Source organism: Heterocephalus glaber, unplaced genomic scaffold (assembly GCF_053883595.1).
Source record: "Heterocephalus glaber isolate CG9 unplaced genomic scaffold, H.glaber_assembly_v1.0 deba00001429, whole genome shotgun sequence".
In the NCBI taxonomy this organism is placed as follows: domain Eukaryota; kingdom Metazoa; phylum Chordata; class Mammalia; order Rodentia; family Bathyergidae; genus Heterocephalus; species Heterocephalus glaber.
Genome location: NW_028258294.1, coordinates 8,813,346 through 8,835,208, shown reverse-complemented (window position 1 = coordinate 8,835,208; position 21,863 = coordinate 8,813,346). Strand labels below are relative to the sequence as shown.

Below are 21,863 nucleotides of genomic sequence, written 5' to 3'. Positions count from 1 at the left end.
ACTTTAGCTCAGCGACCCCCACTGGCCAAATCCTCTCACTCACGGAGGGCCACGAGGAAGGGCTCCGGCTACCTCTGCTGCCTCCCGCCCGCGTCCCGCACATCCCTGCACACACTGACCCCGACGACAGGGTGCACTCACTCTACCTCTGGGAAAGGGACCCTGAGCGCCTACCTGGTGCGCCTTCCCGTTCCCACCTCGACCGGGAGAGGGTTGGCTGGGCATGCCCGGACAGCCAGACCCTTTTCAAAGATCAGCAGTTACCCTGCACGCACCAGAAATCAAGCACTCTCCTAACGCATTCCGTTTCCCTCTTATGTCAAGGTATCAGCAATCGTCCCTCTTCAAGACCACTCAAAAGGCTGTCACCCCCAGGCCAAGGGCCGTTGCCATTCAGTACTCCTCATGCTGCCCACGACCCCAGCAAGCCGGAGGCGGGCATGCAGAGTGGGCCCGCTGACTGTCAGCTACCCTTCTCCTCTTTTCCGGTGATAGTGGATGGTGGGCTATCTGTTCTGCGCGGTGCCTGGTATACCAAGGACCCAACTTGCGCCTCCAGGTCCCCCAAGTGCATCCACAGGCATCTGAACACCCCCACTGCGCCCGGCGAGCACCCGACACCCATTGGGGTCCTGGTTGGATTTCTCATCCACCTGCAGCCGGCAACCGGCGCTGGTGGAGGGAGGACGGGGATGGGTGCACCCATCTGCAACCCCTCTCTCGCTTTCTTCCTAAATCTCCAGCGTCAAACTTGGCCAACTCTCCCTGGCAGCCTCCCTCCCGGCTCCCGCCGCAGGGCCGAGCCTCCTCCTGCCTTGCAGCTGCGGTGACCGTGGCTCCCGGCTGCGCCCAGGCAGGAACTTTACGAGGTGAAAAGTTTCCCCACGCGCTCAGCCGGCTCTCGCTTTCCGGAGCCCACCTCGCAGCCCCTCTGCACTCGGCCGCTGGGGCCACGCTCGGAAAGGCGCGCTCCGGAGGGTGCACCGGGCAGCCAAACCCTCACGTTCAAAATCCCCACGCACCCTTGCCTCAGCCGGAGATCCACGGCTCCACCAGGCGCTTTCCCGTGGTCTTCCCCCGGCGCTCTCGCCTACGGCAAGCCGGCCTCCCAGCCGCTGCCGCCGCAGTGCCCGCGCGCGCTCCCGGGCCTGGGGAAGCGAGCCGAGGCGCTCGGCGCTCGGCGCTCCAGACGCCACCGCAGCAGGTTCGCAGGCGGAGGAAGGGAACAGCGGTGGAGGAGAGGGTCGGGGGAGCTAGATCCCAATCCGCAGCCCGGATCACAGCGCAGCCTGCCGGGAGGAGCGCGGGCTCTCGGGTCCGCTCAGAGCTGCAGCCGCGCCGCTACTGCTCGCCTCCTACCGCTCCGAGTTCCCCATCACAGAAGACGCCGACGCACGGCCCCTCGCCTCTCCCCCCTCTCACTGCTTCTCTCGTGGTCTCCTCCTCCCAAACCGCTAACGCAAGGGGCGAGGGGGAGAGAGGCGTCCGCGTGCGTCGGGGCTGACTGGCGATCTCCGAGCGGGCGCGGTGCAGGGATGAGGGGGCGAGCGGGCGGGGGATGCGGGGAATTCGTGGCAAGCTGGAGGGCGCTCCCGGTCCCCGGGCCTGGAAGCTGGACTAATTTTAGAGCTGGAGTCTTCCTCCACACCTCCTGGATAACACCAATGTGCTTTCCTGCAGCGGGAAGAGCATCTGTCACCTTTAGAGAGCTCACACGCACCACATTCAGGCTGACTCGCACACAACCCTGTGCATAGATTGCATTTTGTTTCCAAAGGGCAGATGAGGAAACTGAGGCACCGCGAGCTTGGTGTAGTTTGTGGAAGGTTCCCAAGGCTAGCCTGAAGATTAGACTATCAAAAATATTGTGTCTCTTTACTAAAATTGTGCTTCTGAGCCAGGTTTCCTTTTACTTCCACACCTTTTTAGATCCATGAAGTTTCCCACAAAGCATCGTGTGTGCGTGCGTGTGTGTGTGTGTGTGTGTGTGTGTGTAAATGAAGGAGAACCGATCTAAAAGGCATGAGTGACTGATCCAGGGCTTCATGATTTTCAACTTCAACTAGTCGTTCTGTTCCTGTAACTTCCGCACCGCCCACCCAGTCAGTGGGATCCTTGATGGAACTCCCCCATCCCCACCCTAACCATACCTCATCCCAAAGGCTGCAGCCCCAGAACCCACCCTGCCCCGCCCAGTGCAGCTTGACATTTCCATCTTTCTTCTCCTGCTGGCACAGAGGCATCCCTGACCACCCCACCCCCAGACACGCCCTGCACATCCACTCACCCACTCATGCACAGGATTCACATCTGCGTCTAACGCTAGCTCTGGTGCTCACTCCTGAGTAGTTTCTGTGTGTGTGTGTGGGGGGGGTCATTCCTTATTTTGAACCGGGGAGTCCTCATTAGGGAGGAGATAGGGGTTGCTACTAGAGGGCTTTGTGTTCATTCACTAGATCAAGCCCTTTGATGTGCCCAGTGAGTTTACCTTTCTGGCCTTCCAGGTCCAGCCTGAAGCCTCTGTCCTCTTGGAAGTTACACAAAGGCCCTCCACTCCCCAGGGGAAGACTGTGAGAAGACCCCTTGAAAATCTCAGGCCTCCTCGCTGCCTTGACTGCCCCCTAAAGCACCAAGCATAAGCTGGTCACTCTGCCCTGAGAGTTTAATGAGAACACTAAGGAGCAGTGACAGCTCCCCATACATCAGCTAATTCAGGGGTAATAAGCATGATGTTACTGTGGTTTTCATTGTCAGAAAGGCCAGAAGATGGATCTGGAGTGATGAAAACCATCAATAAGGCTAGGAAAACTTACCTGCTCTCTAAAACCTTGTCTTCTGAATAATTTTATTCTGATTTTATCTATTTAGCTGCTTTCTAAGGCATTAAAAGTTTACTGCCATATAAATATGTCCCTGACATGGCATTTTCCCTGTAACCAACAGAATGCGGCTAACTTTGCTTGAAAGATTTTAATGAATCAATGTATTTCCTGCCCAAGTGCTTATGTGGAAGTGCAGGAAGGAGTTGACTCCTGTGAGCAGCACAGTGGGTAGAGTCAGCTGGTGGTTGTTTGGCCACTGGGATGCTCAGAGAAGAAGTGCTGGCAGTGACACAGGGCATCTTCCACCTTCTTGCTGGGAAGACTGCCAGGTGAGCGGAGGAGTAGCTGGGATGCTGGTGATGCTCCTGGATCTTGGCTCCTCAAAATGTTCTCTTATGCCTCGGAGGCACCTTACTCATAAGTACAGAAATCTGTCTTAATTTCAGACTCCCCATCACTGGCCAGTACATAGATAATAAACAGTCTCTACTCCCAGAACAGAAATAAACGTTACGGCCCATGGATAAGTGACTTCCTACAAGGCTGGTAGCATGGTAGATCTAGTAAGAAAATCCTCTGGTCACTTCGGATTTGCACAGCATTTTAATACTCATTGTGCTAATAATCTTCATGATATTAGAAAGCCAGTTCATTTCTTTAAGAAATACCCAGTACTGTTGAAGGCACAGTGACTTTATGACAGCAGAGAATCTGTATCATATTTGCATTTTTACTTCTGTCCCAGTAAAAACCTGGAACATTCAGTAAATATTAGTAAATAAAAAGAATGAAAAAATGATAAAATCTATAGACTCTTCTTTTAGAGGAGCATATGAAGAATGTGATTGATAAGACAAAGTCTTCCGAGGAAAGGGTTATGGCTTGTATCTCAATGTCCCCCAAAGCCTCATAGACTCGTAGGTGGGGCTTTTCAGAGGTGGCTGGATCTAGGGTGTGTCAATGTGGATTAAGGGTATGAGAATATGAATTAAGGATATGCTAACTAAATTAGTCCACTGCTTGATTTAGCATAGTTCTGGGTGTAGATAATGAGAAAGCCCACCCTTGGTGTGAGTGGTACCACCCTAAAGGCTTGTAGCCTGGATGGGATAAAAGGGAAAAGGAGATTTACTGCATGCTGCCTCTGACTTTCTCTGCCATTGACTGTTTCTCCTCTGTGATGCCATTCTGCTATGCCAACCTACCTTGGATCCAGCCGACTGTGGACTGAATCCTCTACAATTTGTAAGACAAAATAAACCTTTTCCTCTTTAACTGTTGGCTGTTAAGTATTTCGCCCCGGCAAGAAAAAGGTAGCTAAGACAGGAAGCCAAAAATGAAAAACTGCATATTTAGAGTAATTAAAACATGTTACTTGTTAGATCACACTTCACATTCACCACTTCAAATTCTCTGGCCTACTCGTTCCTTTTAGCCATCAGTGTGGCATCTGATTCTAAGTGGACTCCAGCTAGCTCCGCCTGGGTGCCATCTGATTGTGCTTCAGCCTAATTTTCTCCTGCAGCTCACCTATCAACCCAGGACATCTTGGTTGAGGTTTGAGTGTGAACTGAAACCTAGAAATGTGAGAGATTAAACACACTGTGGAAAATTTTGACCAATTGATAAATGCTCTGGGAATGTTTCAAGGTTCTGTTATATGTTGTATTCAGCTTCTCAAGTGGTCTTTCTTAATGAAATAGCCATTCTGCTAAAACAGTGGCCAACTCAATAGCATGCCCTAGGCTGGCTCTCCATCCTTGCCTGGATCTTTCCCTCTGGCTCTCATATGCTCCCTGGAATCACAATTCCCAACAATGTATGTTACATAAGTTCTTGTATCGCATTCTACTTTCTAGTAATCATAGGCTAAAACTTCTACTATCTATACATCTACATTTCATAAGAGTCAAATGATTTTTCAAAACCTATGAAAATAATGAATGCACATTTATATAATATATACACATATATAATTGATCACAAGGAAAATACATATATGTTCTCCTTTTTGTGTATAATCTCTTTTGGAACAAATAAAATTAAGCCACATTATGATAGGAATCTGTTTAGGCTGGAGGTTTAGCAGACATGGTTTGTGGGGAGAAAGACTGACTGAATTAGAATCTCCATGTTCCACCTTAAAACTCTATTATTTTGAGTAAGTTCTCTAACTTACCTAGGTCTTAGTTCCTTCACACGTAATATAGGACCTGTATTGATATTGACCTAATAGATTATTGTAAGAATAAGTGAGACAATTCACAAAAGCATGCGCTTAGATATAATAAATAACTAAATATTTTAACTAGTATTATTCTTCTGGAGATAAATCATTAGGCAAACACTTTATATTGTATACATTTAAAGCCATTGCTACAAACCAGAATAAACTTCAGACTCTACTATGATCCCTCCTGTACCAAAACTCTATGACTCTAACTTCAGATCTGAAACAACATCGTATCCATGTGGATATTTCAAGCCAAACTTTTATTCAAAAACAGTAAAGTTTTGACGTTCCAGATATTCACTATCATTAAATCCGTAATGTTTACACAAAGGGTCCACTTGTGCATGGGAGCATCCATTTATATAAGACATGTTGTTTATTAATACATGAATATTCTTAGATTTTAAATTTGCTTTTGGAAATTTACATTTTATAATTAAAATGGCATACATCACACACTTAATATATCACTATAATACTGAGAAATGTTTTTATAGTATACTTTTTTCCCACATGGCTCTGCATATTATAAAACCATGGAATCGTGGGATATGAAAGAAATATTGGATATGCTAAGCATTCTTTATGTAGTTTGGGTTACAAAAACCTTTGATTATACCTATGGAACTTTTTAAAGGAATATATACATGCTTACACAGAAATATTTGCTTTCTATTTAAGTGATACTAGAGTATCTCCAAAGATCCTCCACAGAGCCCAGATGAACTAAAATTTTGCACGTAAGATAGCCTACTCTGAAACCCAAAATCTATTTCTACAACTTTTCAGATACACTGCTAACATAGCTTCCTCAGATCTACAGTTTTAGTGGAGAAATATCTAATACTCCAAGATCTGGAGGTACAAACTGTACTTGAAACAAACTTAGATAATTCCAAACTGTTGGAGCTAACACTTAAATATGTGCAGCCAAGACCACCTGAATTGAGGACCCATCCTACAACTGGAAGTTCTCTGAATTAACTTCCACTTACATTGCAAGATTTATTAAAGGATAAGTAATTAAAATGTTCTACATAATTAAACTCAACAGTAACTGTGGGAATATTTTAGAATGTAGACCAAAAAGGATCTTGTTATGGAGAAATATTTTGTCACTGATGATTTTTAGATTGTAGGTGAATTATAATACTAAAATATAAGCTGATTTTTATTTTACTGTTTTACAACTTTTAGTTTTTATTAGCATATGTTTGCAGTTCATAATTATTTCACTCCTTGTGCGGAACTGGTACCTGTAGATAACACATCTCAATTCATTTTTCATCCCCTTCCCCTCCTCTCTCTCTCTGCCCTCCTTCCCTCTCTTCCTCTGCCTTCCTTCACTTTGTATGATTTTTATTTTCAAATTTTTTATGTTGGCAACCACCCTGTATGTACATGCTGTGCAGACACCTTCTATCAGCTTACCCTTGCTCTGCCAGTTATTGTACTTGCACAAGTCCTTTTTGGCTGTTCACCTGTCCTAAGGCAGCTCAATCACTGTCCCTCTTATTTTAAAAAACACAACCAATCCAACCTTGGCACAGCTAACTTCTAGGTTTTCACCAAGTAAATTTCTTACCAACTGTTGTCATAGAAAATATTTAGAAAATACTTTTATATTTAGAAAATATAAATTATAGAAATAGAAAATATTTTTATATGAACCTGTCTTTGGCTATTGTTTTCCTTTTTCTTCAGCTACACAGACTAATAAGTTATTTTCATATATTTGATTTTTAACACATCTACAATTCTCTGTTTTTTAAGGCACTCTTCTTTTTCTATTCATTTATCCATTCATTCATTCATTCATTCACATATTCATTCAAAAAGTATTTAAAATTATGTACTTGGCCTGACCCTGTTCTAAGTAGTGGGACTATACTAGTTAACAAAATTGATGAGATGTCTACTTCAGTGGATCATGGACCAGTGGAAAAGTCACCACTTGCCAAATGATATTTTGTAAATGCAACAATGAGGAGAACTTTTCATTCTTCTCTCTAATTTACTTATAAGCTAATGTTAAACACTGAACATTACTAATAAGAATAAAAGATATTTAGTGCTACATCTGTTAAGGCTTTACATAGTGTTATAAATTAAGGACAAATGTTTTCAGATACCAACATATGAACAATTCCAAGATCTTACTTTATTATCTTCAGTAAAAATTTTCATGAATTTTCTTGACTAAATCTGTTTCTCCTCAAGTATGTGGATGAAGTTTTAGAGTTTTTATATAAAAATCACTTTTTTAATACTTATTTGGATAAATTATGGATTCTTGCTGTTTGTCCTTACATTTCAGCACAGTAAAATATTACGAATGAAATATGTTGATGGAAATTAATCTACTTACATCACCATTTATGGCATGTTTCTATGGGGAAAGCATTCCAAGTTCAAAACAACCAGTTTGCAGACTTTGGAACATGACCCCTTTGCAAATTAAGATGTCTCTTTACTAATCAAAGGGATAGTTGCTATGTAATTTATTTATTTATATATTTATCTATTTATTTATTTATTTTTTCTTGTAAAAATATTTTTAAAATTTATATATATATATATATGTAAAATTTAGGCATAAAATACATTTACATTTATCATTAGGTGTTTGTACCAGAATGTGATGTATCTTAGTTCTTATTTTTTCTCCCATTACCTATGCACCCTTCACCCCCTCCACCCTTCCCTATTTACACAGAGTTTGATTCCATTTTTTTCTTTATCATAATTTTTCTTTTCCCTTCTTCCCTTTCCCCTTCCCCTCCCACCATCCCCAAACAGTTGGACCTTTTCTTATTTCAAATTTTCAATTATTCATTTTAAACATTTTCATCCTTATTTACACTTTCAATGTCTCGCACTAGAGAAACTATTCTGTATTTACACATGTGTGTCCTATTTATTTCACTTAAGAGAATGGCCACAATATGCATCCATTTAGCTATAAATGTCTCTAGTTTCTCATTCTTTATGGCTGAGTAGTACTCCATTTTATTAAAAAACCACATCTTCTTTATCCAGTTTCCAGTCGATGAGCACTTGGGCTGTTTCCAAGCTTTATCTATTACAAACTGGGCCACTATAGACATAGGTGCACATATATCGCTGTGGTATGATTCTTTTCATTTTGGGGGGAAGATTCCCAGTAGGGGAATAGCTGGGTCAAATGGGACCTGTAGTCCTAGTTCTTTGAGGTATCTCCATACGGATTTCCACAGTGGTTGCACCAGTCTGCACCAACAGTCTCACCAACAATGGAGAAGTGTTCCTTTCTCTCTGCACCCCTGCCAGCATTTGTTATTGGTTGATTTCTTGATAGCAGCCATTCTTTGTGGGATGAGGTGGAATCTCAGTGTTGTTTTCATCTGCATCTCTCCAATGACCAATGATGTTGAACATTTTTTCGTATATTTATTTGTTGCTTTTACTTCTTTGTCTGAGAAATGTCTGTTCATTTCAGATGCCCATTTTTGAATTGGGTCTTTGAATTTGGGGGGTCTGGTTTTTTTTTCAGTTCTTTATATATTCTTGATAGTAGACCTTTGTCTGAGGTTCAGCTGCTAAATATTTCTTCCCACATTGTAGGTTGTCCCTTAGCTCTGTTAGTAGTTTCTCTTGCAGTGCAGAAACTTTTTAATATGATGAGATCCCAGTTGTTGATTCTTTGTGCTAGTTCCCATGCAACTGAAGATTTGTTCATAAAGTCTTTTCCTATGCCAATGTCATCAAGAGTTCTACCTAACTTATCTTCCAGCAAGTTTAGTGTTTCTGACTTAATATTTTGATCTTTAATCCACTTTGATCTTAGTTTAGTGCATGGTGATAGGTATGGGTCTAGTTTTAATCTTTGGCAGATTGAAATCCAGTTTTTCCAACACCATTTATTAAATAGGCTATCTTTCCTCCAATGAGGGTGGTTGGCTCCTTTATCAAAGATGAGGTGGTTGAGTATGTCTGCAGTTGTTTCTGCATTTTCTAATCTATTCCATTTATCTTCGGGTCTGTTTCTTTGCCAGTACCATGCTGTTTTTATCACAGTAGCTTTGTAGTATAGTTTCAAGTTGGGGATTGTGATACCCCCACCCATGTCTCTGTTGCCTAGAATTGTTTTTACTATTCTAGGTTTCTTCTGCTTCTAAATGAACTTTTGGATTGTTTTCTCTAGTTCTGTGAAGTTTACTGTTGGAATTTCAATTGGCATTGCATTGAATCTATATAGTAGTTTTGGAAGTATGGCCATTTTCACTATATTGATTCTTCCTACCCCAGAACAAGGGAAATCTTTCCATTTTCTTATGTCCTCTTTGATCTCCTTTTTCAGAGCTGAAGTTTTCAGTGTAGAGGTCTTTTGCTTCCTTTGTTAGGTTGATTCCTAGATGTTTCTTTTTTTTTTTATGATATTGTAAAAGGAATTATTTCCCGAATTTCTCTCTCAATGGGTCAGCTGTTTGCTCACAAGAAGGCTATTGTTTTTTGAGTGTTGACGTTTCATCCAGCTACTCTACTGAATCTGTCAATTAGGTGTAGAAGACTTTTGACTGAGTTTTTTGAATCTTCTTTGTAAAGTATCATATCATCAGCAAATAATGACAGTTTCACTTCTTCCTTTCATACCTTTATTCCTTTTATTTCTTTCTCTTTTCTAATTGCTATGGCTAATGTTTCCAGAGCAATATTGAACAGGAGTGGATAATGGGCATCCTTGTCTTGTTCCTGATTTTACCATAAATGTTTTCAGTTTTTGACCATTTAGTATGATGTTGGCTGTTGGTTTTTCATAGATAGCCTTAATCAGGTTGAGATAAAGGCCTTCTATTCCAATTTTCTGTAGTGTTTTTATCATGAATGGGTGTAGGATTTTGTCAAATGCTTTTTCTGCATCTATTGAGATGATCATGTCCTTGATTCTGTTAATATAGTGTATTGCATTTATTGATTTACGGATGTTGAACCATCCTTGCATCCCTGGGATAAATCCGACTTGGTCAGGGTGTATGATCTTCTTGATGACACTCTGTATTCTGTTTGCCAGTATCTTGTTGAGGATTTTTGCATCTATGTTTATTAGGGAGATTGGTCTGTGGTTCTCTTTTTGGTTTGGGTCTTTCCCTGGTTTTGGAATCAAAGTAACACTTGCTTCCAGGAATGAATGTGGAAGCCTTGCTTCCCTTTCAATTTCCTTGATGGGTTCAAAGAATAATGGCATTAGTTCTTCTTTAAATGTATTGTAGAATTCAGCAGTGAAGCCATCAGGACCTGGGCTTTTCTTTGTTGGTAATTTTTTTATTACATTTTCAATTTCATTCATTGTTATTGAGGTATTTAGAATTTCTATATCTTCTTCATTTAATTTTGTTGACATGTAATTTAAAAGCAAGATAATAATTTATTATTGATTCTATAGAATCTTAGAAAAGAAATTAGTCTTTTAAAAAAAATTTTCCTATGCGTAACTTCTCTAGCTTCAGTTGCTACTTATTACGCACATGTACCTACAAATATAGTCTAAGGACAGAATAATGATTTGTACTTGCTAAGATGAAGAAATAAATTATTTTCTTCCTCATTCATTTAGTGAAGCAAAATAGAAAATTAAAAACAAAATACATCTTAAATAAGAAATCTGAAACTGAAGAGGAGAAAGGCTTTCTAAAATATTACTAAAAAAATCAGAGTCAGTATTTTTTATCTGCTTTTAACTGAGACATCAAAGTATTATTAAAAATAAATGCTGGAGGAGCAGAGCCACCCTCAGTGCCAAGGAGGAACCTTCTGGTCTGTCGTACCACCACCTCCAGCACTGAGGAGCAGAGCCACCCCCAGCACCTAGGATATGAGCCAAACAGTTATCAGCAGCACTCTGCCCCCCCACCCCCTTTGAAATGAGAAGACAAGTGAAGAAGTCTCAAAACCACACTTCCAGATCACCTAAAGCAACACCAAAGGAAAACAAGATAGAACAATGTGATACCCAACCACCTGGACTCCCTGAACTGGCAACAAAAGAGGATCTAGAAAAAAAGAAATAAGAAATAATTTCTCAGATAACAGCAGAGATTGTGCCCATAGTGCAAGACATAATTAATAAAACTAGAGAGGACACATTTAAAAAATGTTAGAGAAGCCAAGGAACATGATGGAATCCTAACATGGGAAAGAAATGGAATCCATGAAACAGATGCAAACAGATTTCCAGGAGATTAAAAACTCCATTGAAAGTATACACCGCAGATTGAGCCAATGTGAGGACAGACTTTCAGATATAGAAGATAAGATTGCAATTAGTGACCAGGAAAAGAAAACTTTCTTTAAAATTTTAAGGGATCACAAGAAATCAATCCAGCAGCTGTTAGATGATGCAAAGCAGAATAACTTAAGACTGATTGGAGTCAAAGAAGAAACAAGAGAGAGTGCAGATGACATAAAAAATGTTCACAGAAGTGATGGCAGAAAATTTCACAAGCAGGGGAAAAGAACTGGACATACAGATAAGTGAGGCATATAGGACTCCAAATAGCCTAGATCCAAAAAAATCTACACATGAGCATATAATAGTGAAGATTCCAGAAAGCCAACAGTAGAACAACATTCTGCAAGCAATTAGAGAAAAGAAACAAGTCACATAAAGAAGGAAAGCCCATCAGAATCACAGCAGACTTCTCAATGCAAACTCTCAGGGCATGAAGAACCCTAAAGGAAAACAGCCTCCAACCCAGATTGATGTACCCTGTAAAGACTGGTGCAACCACTGTGGAAATCAGTATGGAGATACCTCAAAGAACTAGGACTGGAAGTCTGATTTGACCCACCTCTTCCCCTGTTGGAGAATTAAAAGAATCATACCACAGTAATATATGTGCACCCAAGTTCATAACAGAACAATGTGTAATAGCTAAAACTTGGAAACAGCCCAATTGCCCATCAACTGGAGACTAGATAAAGAAAATGTGATTTAAAAAAAAAATAAAATGGAGTATTACTCAGGCATAAAAAATGGGAAATTAGAGACATTTATAGCTAAATGGATGAACATTGAGGCAATACTCTTAAGTGAAATAAATAGGACACACATGTGAAAAAACTGAATAGTTTCTCTAGTGTGAGGAACTGAAAGTGTAAATAAGGACTAAAAGCTATAATAGATAAGGGGAAATAGGAAGAAAAGGGGCAAAGGGGAAGGGGAAGTGGGAGGGGTAGGGGAAAGGAAAGAAGGAAATGGAATTAATATGAGAAAATGAAAAAATGGAAACAAAGTCTTTGTAAATAGGGAGGGATGGAGGGGTTGAAGTGAGGGCAGGGGAAGAGGGAAAAAATAAGAACCAAGAGAGATTATGTAAAGTTGCATATCTCCAATGATGAATATCATTATATTGTATACCTAAAATGCACCAATAAAATTAATTTTTTTAAAATGTTGCCTAAAAGCACATCAACATCCTTTTCACTTTAAATTCACAAAATACATGGCTATTTACCTTTACTTTTGGAGTTTTTTGGCTAAACAAATTAAGATCCATTTCATTTTACCAGACCAAATGCTACCTATGAATGTCAGTGCAATTTTTCAAAAGTGAACTTCATTAAAATATTTACATAAGGAAAATGTCACGGTGAACCAGCACCTTGTTGCTTGTAGCTGTGTTGTCAAAAAGAAACTAGAAAAACATCATCTATTTTCATATCTGATAACCTGCAAGTATCTATTTGTCAAATACAGTTGATTTTCTGTAAAGAGAAAAAAACCTATTGATTATGAGGAAGTACCAGGCTCAAGGATTTGATAATAGGATTAAAGTTTTTTTTTTCTTTTTAAAATCTGGCAATCTAAATTCAAACTAGATTTATGATTATTACAATGTTCTCTGGCTCAGATTTAGGAGTCATTTTAAAATGAGCACTCAGTATATTTTCCATTTGGGGAATCATACAGTGTTTATTAAGCACTTATATCAGCTAATTCAAACACTGAAACCCAGTATGTGCAGAGTAAGCAATATTGGACAGCTTTGTGGTATAAATGGTTCAGAAATTTTTGTACACAGAAACACTGAGTCTCAGTGAGGTCATTAAGCTTTGTAAATGTAACACTTTTGTTTTCAGTTCTTTGTTACTCCACCAAGCCTGGGCCTCTTACTTAAGTTGGCAGGTTTTGGTGGAGTTTTTGTGTTATTCTTTAGTTTTGTGACATCACTTCTCACACTGTCTCCTTGTCATGTTGTTCTACTTTTTTCTCTCTCCCGCCACCACACTGGGAGGCCCTTGAGGACAAAGGCTGGTCTTTTATATCTGTATCACCAAGGTAAGCATCACATGACAGGTGCTCCACACAATATTTGACCTTATAATAGATAAATACAACCCAATCTTATTTCTTTTGGCATTCAAGAAGAAAGAGTGAAGTTCTCGTGAAAATCTTTTATTGTTTTAAATTTCCTGAAGGAGAGACCTAAATCAGTGGTTCTCAAAATATGGGCCATCGACCAGCACTAGCTATATCAAATTGGAACCTATTGGAAATGCAAAGTCCCAGGCCCCAGGCCAAATCTAGTGAATCGGTGGGGTGAAAGGCTGTAACCTGCATTTCACAAGCTGGGTCAGTGATTCTGCTACTTGGTAAAATTTAAGAAACACTGATGGTAATCTTGTACTCCCCAAACACATTTCTATATAGTTCAGTCTGAAACTAGTGGAACCCTAATCTCATGTCCTCAAGGATGGAAGTGCTACACTTCTTTAATCCAGACTTTAAATCCTTGCAGAGAAAGTAGTGGGCTTGACTAATTGGCAAAAAAAAGTCCAAATTATCCTTGTTGCTTCCTGATGAGGAGATACTTGGGTTTAAATTGCCAGGTAATTGCTTCAATTAGCCAATTCATTTTGCTTAGGTAGGCACAGCTGGAAGTAAAACCATCCACAGTACCCTAAAGTATTCCAGCTTCTTCCCTTTCAGGCGGAAGCCAACTACAGAGCTGGGAAGAGCCAGTATCCACATCTACTCTCCCCTCTTCATAGATTGCTTTCTTCTCACCTTGGCTTTTATGATTTTATGCCAACCTATGACCCATGAATGATAGAAGGAAGTGCTTTTTATAGTGTCAAGTACTGTATACTTTGGGAGCAGATCCTCATACAAGAATCATAAAAGAAGCAGATTGCTGGGGCAAATTTTGCTGCTTATTGTCTAAACTGTTTTCATTTTCATGGTAAGTGCAATTTTGCAGGGATGTGCACTAGAATTTGTTTCTGTACCTTGTGAACACTGTTGCCTTTGTAGTCACAGGCACAGGCTTTGTTTCTGAAACACTGAGATGGAAAGTTGGAAGCAAAAATTACAAGCAATCTTCTTTGGTATTTAGAAGTAATCAGATTACTTATTAGGATTCCGCACCTTGAAAAATGAAAGCATATTTAAGGAGTTGCATGGAAAGTATTTTCATTTTGTTCAAATTGTGCCTAAAATCAGTAACATGATTTTTAAAATCTATTCTTCAAGTATTACTTTTCTATGAGCTATTTGATATCTTGTGCCAATAACTTTTTTATTTGACTTTAAGACAAAATTGGCTAGCTTGATAGAGCCTTCTATCTTTCAGAGTTGGAAGGCTTAGGTGAAGGAATGTCTGAAGAAAATTTCATTTCTCAGTACATATTTTTGAGCTTGTTTGGGAGTGACAGTAATGGCATTACAAGGTATTGAAGTTTGAAGCCATACTCCTGGAAGCTAGCAGAGAGGCCAGAACAGTGTGAAAATCTCCTGCAAATCTGTCCAGCATCCTCCAGGTCCTGAAGGTAGCAAAATGCTTTCATCAGTCATCAGAGTCTGTGAAGCTGGCTCTGTTCTGATATTGACAAATAATATTTAGAGATCACACCATAGTTTTAAGTTCAGTGTTTTTTAGTTCGAGACATGTGTTCAATCAAATGTTCTGAGTGAACATGCATACATTGCCCTATAGTGGTTAGAATATTTGGGAGCTATAAAATGTTTAGGAAACATTAGGTCTTAATGTAAATTTGGCTGTTAGTTATGCTAGAGAGTTTTTTGGTAAATCCTTATAACCTATAAAAAATCAGTATAATACACTCAATATAAGCCATAGTAGAAAAAGTCCATTACTTTTATACATTTATTAGGGTATTTATTGACTTACTCAAGGATGGATGCATAACATAAATACTCCTTAGTCTTTCTATGTTCCAGAAACAGAGGGCCTGAAGGTTAACTTAACAGAGCTTCGGCGCAAGGCATCTACACATCTTTATTATACTTTGGAAGACAAGTCAACAGTAATTTCAATTCATAGTAATACATATATCTGTTTCCTTTCCAGAGTGACTATCCCTTTCAGCATATCTTTAACTTCCAGTCTGCTTTCATTGCAAAGAACAGGAAGCCCACTTTTTAAAAACATTTGAAAAGCTCATTATTTAAAAAACATTTCCAAAGCAGCTACTAGGATCTCAAATCTGTTTCTGTTCCTCATGGTATACAGGCCTCAGTCTAGTTCATGAACAAATCCCAGAGGACTGTTTTGAAGAATATTTTCTCTGAAGCAACTGGATTTTTCTGAGAAATAGGAACAGCTACTGATGGGAGATTGCTCAGCACTAATCACTCTCTTACCCTAAAAGGATTAGAAACAGTCCCTCTGAGAATGGACTTAGGCAGTTTTTTCTTATTTATTGTGTTGGCACGAGCCAACACTTCTCTACCTCTATCTATCATGACATATATTTTGTCAAATAAAAGAGCATTTCCCTTAAAAATGATTAATTTTAATAGAACAATAATATTTTATCAAAATAGTAGTTCATCCTAAGTATAAGAAGTACATATATTATAATGCCTTTTGGATTGATAAACATTGGTAAATAATCATCTTCCATAATTCTTCCTTTTCACAGCATCCCTCCCTCATTTGGGTTGGCATTGTTGGTGGTACTCAATCGTGTTCTAGGTGAAATCACTAAAAAACTCCATCAACAGAAATCTTGCCGTAAAATCTGCCACTTGAAAATCCATAGATGTTAAGTGAGGGCAGTTTGAAATCTTGGTCAGGATGTTTGAACTCTAGTTCATGCAGGCTGATGTGACCCTTGATTGATCTCTCAGCAGGCTCTATCCTAGCACTGTCAGTCGCAGGGCTGCAAAGAGACACAGGAGGACTCCCACAACAGAAAAGGGCAAGGAACAGGGAGAGCATTTTATAGTCTCAAAATAAGTGGATTAGTTCTTTGTTCTAAACCTATAGCTTCACACATATGTCATCTAGTTAGCCCACCCTAAAATATTTAATTGCATTTATCCTCAAACTAATCATTCTTATATGCTACATATTATGCTTGTCATGATGGAGAGCACAAAATTGCTTCTGGACAGGTTCTTTGCTTTCAATGTATTTAAGTTCTAGTAATGGAAGTAAGTGCTACACTCTTAACAAAGACAAGTAGTCATGCAGAATATTATCCAATGACCTAGAGAATGGGGCACACAATGAAAGATTGAAATGTCTAGGAAATGAGAAATTACTGCATGAGACAGAAAACTTCACTAGAGAAGAGCAACTTGGTCTGAATCCTAAAGAATGGTGGGAGATTTCAATGGATTAGAAGAGTGATTAATTGGTAATTTCAAACCATATATATATGGCAGTATAAAGGGCAGAAATGCCAAGGCCTGTTTGACAGACAGTGGTGTTGGGATGAAACTTCTGTGGGACCGTTAGTATAAATAATAGTACAAAGACTAGACTTTACAGGGGTTGGAATGCTAGGCAAGAGAGGATGGATGTCATCTTAAATAAGTTAAGAGAAATTGAAGATTTTCAGGAGTGAAATGACAGATGGTGACAGTATATTGGAGAAATAAGGAAGGTGATATGGGACCTACTTTGAAAAGAAAACTAGAAACAATGCTAATAGAAACTGTTGCAGTGGCCAAGGGCAGGATTTGGGATTCCATGGATCTAGGTTCCAGATTCAGTACCTCTATTTCCTAACCTGAGAAAGTCACTTAACCCTTCTGAGTTTCAGATTTGGATGTTAGCATTTACTCTCCTCATATATTCTGCAAAGACTACTGGGAACCTATTCTGCTAGACCTTATTTCATGTTCGGGAAGTCATGTAGAAAGCAAAATGAACAGAGCTCCGACCCTGAGCTCCAATTTCTCCTGGATATCAGGAGCATTGTGTACATAAAGTGCCTGGCATGTACACTGTACACTGTATCCACTTCCCAAATGCTGGTTGTGTGAGTCTCTCCATGGTCTTCTCAGTCAGAAGAAACAAATCTTTTCCCTTCAGTCACTCCCAGTGCTTGCTTTTCACCCAACAGAACAGTGAGCACTCGAGTTGTCTTCCGAGCATCTTAGTGTCCAGGGAAACTCTGCTAAAGCAAAATGTGTCTGTGAAGGGTTTCTTCATGATCCGAGCACCTAAAATTTTTATGGATAGATGGTTGATCAAAAAAACAAATGAGGCTAGATGTTTTTAATATTCTCCAAAGCAATGCCAAGCAAAGCATTGAAGCACATTTTATTTTTATTGTAAGTTAACAACTCTATAATTTGACTTAGAGTCTGCTGCTTTTTGGTTATTCAATATTAGTTATTGACCTGGCCAGGGATTTAGCTCAGTGGTTTCACCGCCTGCTGCACAACAGCAAGGACCCAAGTTCGATCCCCGGTACCAAAAAAAAAAAAATTAGTTATTGACTATTACATGCAGAATTTGTTCTAGATGTTAATTTTGAAAGTCTGAACTGGTATTCGTGTTCTTTAGTGTTGTACCTCAAAGGAAATATCATTCGACAAGGAGACAGTAAACCAGGGTTTTAGCCCCAGCTGGGACATGTGAACTTCAGCAAGGCATTTAAGCTCACTGTAAAATAAAAGCAACATACAAACAGCTAAACTTCATTGTTACTATATGCTTGGCAATGTTTTAAGTGGTTTACATGAATTATTTTATAGCATAGCAACTTGATGAAATTCATATTTTAATTTTTTATACAGAAATGAGCCTAAAATTTCATGTCTGGAAATTTCTAGTTGTAAAAATAAAATATGAAACCACATCTCTCTCAGTCCAGAGACTGGAGCTGTCACTTCAGTTCCCCAGGATTATAATAAATATTTAGCTAAAATAGATATTCTGAGTTTGTAACAAATATAGAAAGTACTCTTTTTTCAATTATAAAATTTTTAAAATAAAGACTGTACCAATTCTTTATATCTTATCTATGCTTAGAATGAATAACTTGGTAATCATGAATATTTGTTTTAAAAAATTATTTGTAAAAAAAAAAAAACAAAAAGATTATTTGTAGTCTTCTTTTACCTTATTCTCAGTACCACTGCCATTTTTAATTAATCTCCTTGTTGACTGAACTGCTAAAAAGGCTGCTATTTACGAATGTGGATTTGATATTACTTACATATTGAAAGGCGGCACTCTAATCTTTAAAATTCTGTCTTAAATTGTTTCACAATTTTGTACATGTTTGGCTAAATAATCATACTTAGACTGTTCTATGCTGTTCAGCTGAGAATCTACCCTGTGATTCTGTCATGATGACTGCAGCAGGAAGAGAGTACAAAAATGCTGTGGAGGCTCCAGGCAGACACTACTGTTCACAGGGAAACAAAGAAAAGCATCCCAAAATGGTTATTTTTAGAAGAATTTTGAAGGAAAGGACTGACAACTGCCTGTGACTGTTCAACTGGGACATGATACACCAATTCTGTTCCTCTGATTTTCTCCTCTCTTTGGTTTCCCAACATTGTAAGACTAACAATAAAATATTTCTCTTAAACAGATTTATGGCTTTTTGTCTCATTTTGATTTTAAATAGCCTTGTAATTATAGACCCAGAGTGAACAGGGCATTGAATCAGGCACCTCTTTTGCACTATGTCAAGGTCTGTCCACGCTTTTCCAGCCGGCAGTGGGAACTGGGTCTCATGAACTCACAGAGCTCACCCAGAAGGTGCCTGGCCTCAGTCAGGCCCTTGACAGAAGCTTTCACCAGGTGTCCATGCACAGTAACCCAGAGGTGTGGGATAATTAGTGCTCCGTCCTACAGGAGGTGAGTGCCTGTGGAGAAAGTCTGGTCTTTTCTTCTCAAGAAGATCTTTTGATTCTGATGATCTAGGCTTCTACACAGTGCTCTGGTGGCCAGCTTGATAATGCATTTTGGTTCTGGCTCTTCGTTCTCTCCTGGCCCCCCTACTCCTGTACTCTTTGAAATAGGTTTCCAATAAATTAATGTCACATTTATACTTTGTCACAGGTTCTGCTTTCTGAGCACACAGGTTAGATAAGCAGTGAGGATGGAAAGTCGACATCTTAACAACAAATAATCTTAAAGTGAGACCCTTTTTTGACTCATGGATGCCGAATATGACAGCAAAAAAATGTGAAAGTATAAAGCCATATTTTTCTATTTTCTAGACTATCTTAAAGGCATAAAAATTATCTTCTTGAAAAATATTTAGTAAAAATGATCTGGGTTAGTTTCCACAATATTAAATATGAAATCAAGATTAAAGATGAATAAATCTGTAATCTTAATAGTCTGTGAGGCTGAGGCAGGAGAATCACAACTTTGAGCCCATCTTTGGCAACTTAGCTGCTCAGTGAGATCCTGTCTCAAAATTAAGGCAATTAATAAGACGGTCTGGGAATATAGCTCAGTGAGAAGGCCTTGGATTCAATCCCCAGTGCCATGGAGAGACAGAGAGAGAGAGAGAGAGAGACAGAGAGAGAGAGAGAGAAGTAGGCCATCTATACTCTGTGATCTAATTTAATTTTAAATATATTTTTATGTATATTCAAACGTGACAGAAAAGAAAAACACTGAAATGGTCACTGATTTTCTTTTTTGCTTTATTTTTTTATTGGTACATTTTAGGTATATAATACGTTTACATTTAGCATTGGGTGCTTGTACCTGTACATGATGAATCTTGGTTCTTATTTTTTCCCATTTCCTATCCTCCCTTCACTCCCTCCACCCTTCCCTATTTACAAAGACTTTGTTTCCATTGTTTTCCTTTTCTCATAATTTTTCCTTTCCCTTCTTCCCTTTCCCCTTCCCTTCTCTCCACCCCTACACCTTTGGACCTTTTCCTACTTCAAATTATCAATTATTCATTTTAATCATTTTAATCCTTATTTACACTTTAAATTTCTCACACAAGAGAAACTATTTGTTATTTACACATGTGTGTCCTATTTGTTCTACTTAAGAGTGTGGCCTCAGTATGCATCCATTTAGCTGTAAATGTCTCTAACTTCTTCTTTATGGCTGAGTAGTACTCCATTTTATATAAAAAAAAAACACATCTTCTTTATCCAGTTTCCAGCTGATGGGCACTTGGGCTGTTTCCAAGCTTTTGCTGTTACAAACTGTGCCACTATAAACATGGGTACACATATATGGATGGGTCACTGATTTTCTTTTTTCCTTTTTTTTTTTGCACCTCATTAAATTCTTTTATTGGTACATTGTAGGTATACAACACAATTACATTTCTCATTGGGAATTGTACCTTTACATAATGCTTCTTGGTTCTTATTTTTTCCCCATTCCTAGCCCTCCCTTCACCCCCTCCACCTTTCCCTATTTACAAAGACTTTATTTCCATTTTTTCCATTTCTCATCATTTTTCCTTTTCCTTCTTGCCTTTCCCCTGCCCCTCCCACTACCCCTAACCCTTTGGACCTTTTCTTCCTATTTTACATTATTGATTATTCATTCTAATCGTTGGTACATTTTAGGTATACAATATAATGACATTCATCATTGGAAATTTGCACCTTCACATAGTCTCTCTTGGTTCTTATTTTTCACCCTTGCCCAGCCCTCCCTTCAACCCCTCCATTCCTCCCTATTTACAAAGATTTTGTTCCTCTTTTACCATTTTCTCATATTAATCCCATTCCCTTCTATCCTTTCCCCTAGCCCTCCAACTTCCTTCCCCTTTGCCCCTTTTCTTCCTATTTCACATTACCTATTATACATTTTAGTCCTTATTTACACTTTCAGTTTCTCACACCAGAGAAACTATTCGGTATTTATACATGTGTGCCCTATTTATTTCACTTAAAGTGTATCCCCTCAATGGCCATCCACTTAGCTATAAATGTCTCTAATTTCTCATTTTTTTATGGCTGAGTAGTGCACCATTTTATTAAAAAACCACATTTTCTTGATCCAGTCTCCAGTTGATGGGCATTGGGGCTGTTTCCAAGTTTTAGCTATCACAAACTGCACTGCTATGAACATGGGTGCACATATATCACTGTGGTATGATTCTTTTAATTCTTTGGGGAAGATCCCCAGCAGTGGAATAGCGGGATCAAATGGGACTTTCAGCCCTAGTTCTTTGAGATATATCCATACTGATTTCCACAGTGGTTGCAGCAGTCTACACTCCCACCAGCAGTGGAGCAGGGTTCCTCTTTCCCCACAGCCCCACCAGCATTGGTTATTAGTTGATTTCATGATAGCAGCCATTCTTTCTGGACTGAGGTGGAACCTCAGCATTGTTTTCATTTGCATCCCTCCAATGACCAGTGGTGTTGAACATTTTTTCATGTATTTCTTTGCTATTTCTACTTTGTCTGAGAAATGTCTGTTCATTTCAGATGCCCATTTTTAGATTGGATCTTTAAATTTGGGAGGTCTCATCTTTTTAAGTTCTTTATACATTCAGATAGTAGACCTTTGTCTGAGGAAGAATAGGTGAAGATTTTTTCCCACATTGTGGGTTGTCTCTTCACACTG

At 39.2% G+C, this 21,863-nt stretch overlaps 1 protein-coding gene across 5 annotated transcripts in view; it reads right to left on the bottom strand.

Moving 5' to 3' along the window:
* Positions 1-1,592, bottom strand: part of Fat3 (FAT atypical cadherin 3) — a 651,224-nt gene extending 649,632 nt beyond the window's left edge. For 2 of the 5 annotated variants that reach the window (XM_013069628.3, XM_013069629.3), the window contains exon 1: positions 1,023-1,592. The gene's annotated coding sequence lies outside the window, so the exon portion shown is untranslated. The remainder of the gene's footprint in view (positions 1-1,022) is intronic. The other 3 variants (XM_004838019.3, XM_004838020.3, XM_087212273.1) reach the window with 2 other exon arrangements.
* Between the last annotated feature and the right edge of the window lie 20,271 nt (positions 1,593-21,863).